General features: G+C 38.2%; 1 protein-coding gene across 1 annotated transcript in view; it reads left to right on the top strand.

Moving 5' to 3' along the window:
- The window catches only part of LOC113439236 (sulfotransferase 6B1-like), a 62,218-nt gene continuing 53,343 nt past the window's right edge, over positions 1–8,875 (top strand). Inside the window, exons 1-4 of the mRNA XM_087938085.1 lie at positions 1–139; positions 3,631–3,803; positions 4,780–5,282; positions 6,906–6,982. The gene's annotated coding sequence lies outside the window, so the exon portion shown is untranslated. The remainder of the gene's footprint in view (positions 140–3,630; positions 3,804–4,779; positions 5,283–6,905; positions 6,983–8,875) is intronic.

Raw genomic sequence — 8,875 nt, 5'->3', positions numbered from 1 at the left:
TTGTGAGCATTTACATCTCAACAAGACCCACGGTGGCACACTAGGAATACGGTACTGCAGGTTACTTCTGCTGACTGCTGCTTGCCAGCAATTCAATTCTCACTGGCTCAAGGTTGACTCAGCCTTCCATCCTTCCAAGGTCAGTAAAATGAGGACCCAGATTGTTGGGGGCAATATGCTGACTCTGTAAACCACTTAGAAAGGGCTGTAAAGCACTGTGAATTAATAAAGAAGTGTAAGTGCTATTGCTATATTATTTTTGTAAAATTAATTTTAAAAATGAAACTGTATTATGGAGGCTTCTTACACTGCAAATCACTGAGAGAGCAAAACATTTCCAATAGAGAACAAATGTAGTCCTGTAAGTCACAGCTCCAGTGTGCAAACTATAGATGGAGGGAAGGGGAGGTGGAAGGCAACTACTGCTACTTAACAGAATCCTGCTAAAGAGAAATACCTCACCATTGGAATATTGCAACTTTGAAAGATACAACACTCAGCAATGTACAGAAGCTGTGAATGCACAAAACTGATTTTAAAAAATGGAGGAGCGGAAATAGTAGAACATGTCTCATGGGTTGCCAGAGTGAGGCATCTGACAGAAGGAACTAATTTTACTCTGTGTTAGTAATGTCATGAGGATGTCTCAGAAGTTATGTTGAGGGAGCTGAAAATGGGAGAAGGGCAAAAAGGCCAACCCTACCCCCAGCCATGACACAATTTTGTCATGGCTACACTTCAGGTTTTCTTCCAGTGGGTCAGCCTGAATGAGTAATTAATTATGTGATCAAAGTGGAGAGGTTAAGATTTGAAACAATGCCAAAATACAGCCAAAATGGCAGAATGAGTTCCATTTCCCTTGTTGCTCAAAGGGATAGATCAAGACTAAGTTAGTTATTCTTTTGTCCTGTTGAAACCAATAATTATGTTTATTTTCTTTCCAATTGTAAATTCAATCTTGGGCATATACCCCTGTACATTTAAACTAAGTAATATAAACCTTTGTCCATTATGTAAACTCAAACAGATCTATTATGTAAGGCTCTCATTTATTTTTCAGATGAATAATAGAATAAACACCTGTTCATTTTCACCAAACTGCTTCAGGCAACTTTACTTGTTTACCTGTACTCCAGGTGACTCAAGAGACATTCTATGGGAAAAAATATTGCCGGCAGTAAGGTGGGATATTAGCATTCTGAGGGAGAAGCATTAAGAAAAGCTATAGACGACAAACCAATAGATTAGGAGACCATGGGAGACCTATAGAAAGGAACTTGAATGGAATATAGAATAAAAAGAGTTGGAAGGAACCTTGGAAGTCTTATGGTCCAACTCCCTTCTCAAGCAGGAGATCTTATATCATTCCAGACAAATAGATGTCCAATCTCTTCTTAAAAATCTCTATTGATGGAGCACCCACAACTTCTGCAAGTAAGCTGGTCCACTGATCAATTGTTCTAACAGTCAGGAAATTTCTCCTTAATTTTAGGTTGGATCACTCTTTGTTAAGCTTCCATCCTTTGTGTCTTGTCTTTCCCTCAAATAATTTGGAAAATAGGTTGCACTTCTCTCTGTGACAGCCTTTCTAATATTGAAAGACCGCTATAATGTCACCTGTAGTCCTTCTAGATGTTACCTGTTCCTGCAGCTGTTTATTGAATGATTTATCCTCCAGTCTCCTAATCATCTTTGTTACCCTTGTCTGTACTCTTTCTAGAATTTCAACAATGTGGTGACCAAAACTGGATGTAGTATTCCAAGTGTGGTCTTACTAATGCAGCATAAAGCAGTGACCTTGATACTATCCCTCCGTTGATGTATCCTAGGACTGCATTGGCCTTTTGGCAGCTGCAGCACACTACTGGCTCATATTTAAGTGATTGTCCATTATGACTCCAAGATCCTTCTCGCAGTTACTGCTATTGAGTCAGGTACCACCTATTGTATACCTGTGCATTGGGTTTTTCTTGCCTAAGTGTTACTTTGCTCACCGCTGAGTTGCATTTCAATAAAAACTGAGGCAGTTGAGGAGCACTGCATAAATCTGTGGCACTGCATGAAAGAATGGAAATCAGAGTAAAAAGTCCAGTGGGCAGCATTAGCCATCCACAAAGTCTCAAGTGACAAAAAAAGGCATTCTCCTTAATTCCAGGTTGCTTCTCTCCTTGATTAGTTTCTATCCATAGTTTCTTGTCCTGCTCTCTGGTGCTGGGCAAGAAACAACAGATGGAAACTAATCAAGGAAAGAAGCAACCTGGAATTAAGGAGAAACTTCCGAGCAGTGAGAACAATTAACCCGTGGAACAGCTTGCCTTCAGAAGTTGTGGGTGCTCCATCACTGGAGGGGGCTGGACTAGAAGACCTCCAACGTCCCTTCCAGCTCTATTCTGATTGATTGGTTGAGATGTGGAAAAGCAAACAATGCCCCTTAGGTAGTTGGATGCAACATTGCAATGAAAATGCAAATAAGTAGAGTTTGCATTGCTATTTCAAAATGCATGCTTAGTTATCTGTTCCAGGTTAAGAATGGTAGGTAAACCTATGGTAGGTAAATGATAAACAGAGCAGTATGTCAGGTTTCCAAGTGATGAAATCCATTTAAAAGGAAAAGAACAAAATCCATCTTCCAAGACATTTTTTTTTATTTAGGAAAGCATCAAATTGGCAAAAGACCATGGCAATTCCAGATCTGACACAACCCAGAATTACCCCACAATATTAAAAGTTAGAAACAACCCCCAAAAGTCACATTCTCCAATAGAAGTAATTCAATGTTGCTTGATGTCATAAATCTCCACCTCAAGGGGCCCAAGCACGGACAGCTTGTTTCCCATGGAAAGAAGAATCACCTAACCAAAACAACTCTATCTCCACTCCTCCCCTCTTAGGAATGTGGCAAGCCCGAAACCCTTCCCCCCATGACTGCCACAGAGAAAGTAAGAAAAAGAATATATACTAAACCTAAATAAAACACCTACACTTATGTCAATTTCGGGCTTGACACAGTCATTAAAAAAAAGTGAGGAAGAAAAGCAGTAAGGAAATGATTTAAAAGTGTATATGGGGAAGCTATGAGTGAGGGGTATAAAACAGAGTGGTGATAGGAAGAACCATCCAAGCCATTGGGGGAAAGAAAGGAAATATATTATGCTAATGATTTCTGAAAGCAGTAATTAAGTTTGCAGTCCTGTATATCCATTTTGGGGAGACAACCTCATTGTGAATGTAGTCAGACTTATTTTTGAATAAACATGCAAGGAATTTCCTGCTAAAATATTGCAACAAAGGAAATGTAATGAATATCACTTTTTAATTATAGGCAGGCCAACTTGTAAGATAATGTTTTTTTTTAAAAAAATGAATGTACCCAGTATCACATACCTGGGTTGTATGACACTGCCCTTCCTCAAGGATTAAGATTGTACCCAAAATGACATAACAGAAACTGGATGTGGCTGAACTTTTCAAGACCTTGTTTTGGGATAACTATCTCCTTTTAGAGCTTTTGCTGTTTTATAAAATTATCCTATAAGAATGAATTAGTGAATGCACAGAATCCATACGATACTGTGTCACATTTTAGAGTTGTTTTATTTTAAATTCCATTTTACTTTTTTCATCCAACAGAATGTCAGGATCTTGGGTCTTGGAATCTATCTGATTTTCATCAGGACTATTCTTTGAAAATGGAAACAAAGGGATCACCTTTGTTATCAGCAGCCAGCAAAAGAAAAAGGAAGTTTGAAAATGAAGTGAACCCAGCCAAGGGCTGCTGAGAAAGACATGTACTCAATGCATTGGTATGGAACAGTTTCTCAACCTTGGCAGTTTGAGGGAAAGTGGCTGGGGATGCTGGCTAGGGAATTCTGGGAGTTGAAGTCTACCCATCTTCAAGTTGCCAGGGTTGAGGAAACACTGGTATGGAAAGCCAGATGGGCAGGGGCAAGAGGAGGGAAATTGTGCAAATACAATATATTCCTTTGTTACACAGATGGAAATCCTCTGATGGCCACTGTTGCTAAATGGGTTGGAAAAAATTCTAGAAGCCCTGCTTTGCAGACTTTTCCTAACTTGGTTATATGTCCCATTCCCAAGAGATTTGAGCCTGGATAAAGAATACTGAACAGATCCATCTCCTGGGTGGCATTGCAATATTGCTTTTTGTTGATGTTGTTTTTAAAGATAAGGTTTTTTTTCTCTCCAGTTCTGCTCTGACATCTAGAAAACAAATTCATTTATTTTACTGTTTCCTGAATTTTAAATATTTCAGAAATCATCTCTCTACTGCTAGGTGGGATTCTTTTCCTCGATGATAGAGATTTCTGTCTCCATTAGTTATCATTAAGAAGCTAATGAGATTAATGAATACTTTCCTGCCTTTTGTAAATCTTCAGCAATTTCATTACATAAGACTATTAGTGGCTTTTTATTGTTATTGTTATTGCTAGGAGAAACACCTCAATGGGCTGATATCCCAAATTCTAGAATGAAGAGTTTTTCAATGGCCCAGAGTGAAGGTGAAGCATGTTTGCATTCTTACCCAATCATCTCTCATTAATGTGATATTTTAATATAGCTGGCATGACAAGTTTAGTTAATCCATATAATAAAACACTTTCCAAAGTGTTCCTATTGGCCAATTTTCACCGTCTCTTTGGGATTGATATTCTTGAATAATTCATGGAATTCCAAGCACAGAAAGAAACTTCTGCATTGTTAGATCAGATTTCTGCCAAAGGTATATGACTGATACCAAATATCTTTTCTTTTCTTCAGAGAACATGCTGGTTGCATTCCAGTAATATGCCTAGGAGAGTGATTTTCAAATCTAGAAACTGGAAATATCTGAGATACCAAAGTAGCGTCCTACAACAATCCTTGATGCACATAAAGAACTAAAAGAAAGTTCTACTTTGCAACTGAAGTTGTAGGTACAACATTGTGCCTTGGCCATTGGTCACTGTCTTCATGAACTTCAGGCAAAAGACATCTCAGTAGGAGCAGAGACAATGACATGGCTAAGACCAGTGGTGGGATTCAAAAATTGTTGCCACTGGTTCAGTGGGCGTGGCTTGGTGGGCAGACTTTGTACCTGTGCACACACTTTGTGTGCCCACACTTTGTGTGCACACACATGCCAAATCCGCACTTTGCACAGGCGTAGAGGCATTCTAACTCACCTCCTGCAAGCCTGCACGATCCTGGTCACTTCAGCAGCTGCCGCACGGCACTATTCTGTGCCACACAAAGCAGCTGCGTGTCAAACTTAGCCGATAAAGGTGAGTATGGGAGCCTGGGTGGGGTGTGTGTGTGCCCAACAGCAGAGTGGCTGCTCATTGCTCCTACTGGCTCTCCAGAACCAGCCGAACTGGTCGAATACCACCACTGGCTGATGGACCACTGACAAATCTGTTCCAATGGAAGGAGAGGATGAGAGATCTTCCACTTTTCTCAGACAGCTGCACCTCCCGATTAGATCCCAGAACAGCAGTTGACCTGTCAGTTTTGTGCTGGGAGACAAGAGCCCTTAAGCTCTCAACCAAAGCAGAGCTTCTAAGGACAATGGGTTCAACCTCCCTTTCTAAACTATCTTGGATTTATAATTAAAGTCTTCCAAGCCAGAAGTTTGAGAAATTACCTGGTGAATAAAATCCATTCCAAAATAGATTTAAAAGATTGAAAAAATAGAAAATAAACAATAGAAAACTAAATAAGAATTTAATTTAAGAAAAATTTAAATGAACTAGGGGACTATATGACTTTATAATATTTAGACTTTTGCTAAGACTTTTGAAACAATTAAATAAACAAAGCTATGTCCTTCTGAAAACATAAACTGTTTAATCTATTAGATCCTTCTTTCCTTCCTTCCTCATTTTCTTAATCACTATTAGATGTAATCATTTGATAGTCAGATTTTCTGAGTGGCAGGATAAAATAAATCCACTTTGGAATTTATGACCCAAATAAGGATAAAGTAATGTTCTATAAAGAATTTATAGACCAATGGACTTTTCCTAGTTCTTTGAGATGGAGGTTAAATGAGTAAGCCTGTATTTCAATATCTTTCCTGTTGATTGTAGTACATTCTCGCAATTATCTGGAAAGGAAGTCCGGCCTGCAACATTTTATGTTCCACCTTCCGTTTCATAATGCATGGGAACCACCTACCAATGTTAAACATGCAAGACCTTGTAAAGAAAATTCCTATATTTTTGTCCAGGCTTGGAGGAGATATTTTCTCTATGAACTTCTCTGTTTCTTTGGTCATAGTTTCAGCTGATTCTTATCACTTGTGAATGTGCCAAAATCACTAATAATTTTCTGCATTATGATAGCTATCTCAAGTGCTTCACAACATGCCTGGGCAAAAGCATCCTAATGTTACACAAAGCCTTGTTATTAAATAATTTAATTTCTAAGATCTAAAAGATGTTTTGTAAATATATTTTCTCTCAGGGAAAAATTATTATTTTTTATACTTCTGTTCTCCCTTACCCTCAGCCAACACTGATACAATTATGTCCCAGAAAGGGCATCATTATTCATGGCAACATCCTTTCTTTCTGTACAAAACCACACAAAGCTATAAACATGAAATTAGCTAAGCAGAGTTAGACCTGCTCGTATGGGCCATATTGTGCCATTGGGGGGAAAAAAAGATGTAAAACTCTGATTTTCATTGTATATTACCCATAATCTTTCCTGCCGCTTTTGTCATTGCGTGCCATGCAAGATCAAAATGGCAGGTACAAGCTTCCTTAAATAGCCTAACCCCCCTGCATGGTGATAGCCCCAAGGATTAAGTTCGGTTAGAATTTTCCATGTTTATATTCATGTAATATTCCTCATATTCTTTATCTGTATTATCATGTCAAACAACTTTCCTATAATATGTACAGTTCAAGGAATCTAGAACTCTGATGGGAAAGACTGACTGGAAGAATTAGCATGAAGGCTAGAAAGTATAAAGCTGAAGGTATATTTATTTTATGTTTATGGTTCATGTTCCTCATACATAAATCCTCCTTGTTTCCATTGCTGGCTTTCACATCCATTTCTCCTCTTCTTATTCTTCTCTTTCCATTCTCCATTCTGTTCCATTCTCCAATTCCTGATTACTTTTCCTTTTTCTTTAGTTAATTGAACAAATATTAAAATGCAAACATTCATTCAGATTCATAACAGATTATGTTACCTCATTAGAGTACTTTTGGACAGGACCATGGTAGACATTTTGTCCTCAGTTAATGAGTACATGATTTGCTTTGGCTCAAATCTAGTCAACCCTGGCCAGATTATTCTCACACTTGAGGTAAATTATTGAACCCTTAAGAGTGATTTGAAACACCATTAGAAACTACAACCAATTTTTGATCCTGCTTATTCTTCATTCAGAGTTCAAAATACATACAGTATTTATATAGTTGTCAGCCCTACAAGGCTGATTAGTTAAGAAACAGACATAATATGTTATTTCAGAAACACTCTTTATTACAATAAGGTAGAATAGCTGAGCCTTAAAAGCCTGTCAAAGTTCAGTCACATCTTATATTAAGCAAAATCAAATAAAGGTTTTTAAGTTTTTGAGCACACTTATCCATGGTGCATCACAGAGGGTGAACCAGCTTTCATCATCTGGCTAGTGGCAGTCAGGTTGATGAAATACATGCCAGTTACCAAGTGTCTGAATTTTGATCATGTGATCACGGGGATGCTGCAACAGTCATAAGTGTGAAAAATGTCGTAAGTCACTTTTTTTTAGTACTCATCACTAAATGAATGGTTGTAAGTCAAAAATTACTTGTACATGAAGTCCCCACTGAAATGCTATATGCTTTGAATGCAGAATGTCACAGATTCAATTTCCAGGTTGGCCTGGAGACATTTCCTTATGACTCTATGGGGACTTGTATAATCTGATTCAGTTTAGGACAACTTCCAATAGTTCTCATGGTTGGATTATCAAATTTACTATTTATGTTTACAAAATCATGTTATAAACAAATACAGCAACAGGAATGCTTCACCACAAGGAAAATTTTCAAGCAGTTCATTAAAAAGTAGCAATAAATGCAGTGGGCCACAGATGGTGTTAAGCACTAGTAACCCAAATTGGCCAAATTGGAAATATATTTGCCCTGGAAATTTGATTGTGATCCTCTTATATTTTGAGCCTGTTTTCTGGAGCGTTGGCTATTCCTGCCAGCTTGTCATCTGCAAATTTGGCGAGTTCCTTTTCTATCCCATCATCTAAATCATTTATAAAGATATTGGCAAGTACTCAGCCTAAGACAGAGCCTTGAGGTACTCACTTCACACTTCCTTCTATGTAGATGCAGTTCCATTGAAGACTATACATCGAGTACAGTTGATCAGCCAGTTACTAATCCATCTGGGAGTAATGCTGTCTAATCCACATTTTCTATTTTATCAAGTAGTAGGTTGCAGTCTATCAGGTGCCTCATGAAGTCCAAATAAATTATGTCCACAGCATTTCACTGATCCACTAATTTAGTCACATTGTCCAAGAATGCAATAGGATTTGTCTGGCATGATATGTTTTTTTAACAAAACCATGTTGGCTTCTGGTTATAAAGTTGCTTGCCTTTAGGTCAGAGGTTTCCAAACTTGGTAATTTTAAGACTTGTGGACTTCAACTCCCAGTATTCTGAGAGTTGAAGTCCACAAGTCGTAAAGTTGCCAAGTTTGGGGAGCCCTGCTCTAGGTGTTCACAGATTCGTTGCTTGATTATCTTTTTCAGGACCTTCCCACATATTGATGTCAGGCTGATAGAGCTGTAGTTTCTTGGACCATTTTTTTTTTGAAGATGAGAAACACATCAGCTCTTTTCCAATCATCTGATAGTTCC

This window comes from Pseudonaja textilis, chromosome 1, assembly GCF_049901715.1.
Source record: "Pseudonaja textilis isolate UNSWEBS1 chromosome 1, rPseTex1.2, whole genome shotgun sequence".
NCBI lineage: Eukaryota > Metazoa > Chordata > Lepidosauria > Squamata > Elapidae > Pseudonaja > Pseudonaja textilis.
Note: the sequence above shows the minus strand (reverse complement) of the source record. Positions and strands in the feature narration are given on the sequence as shown.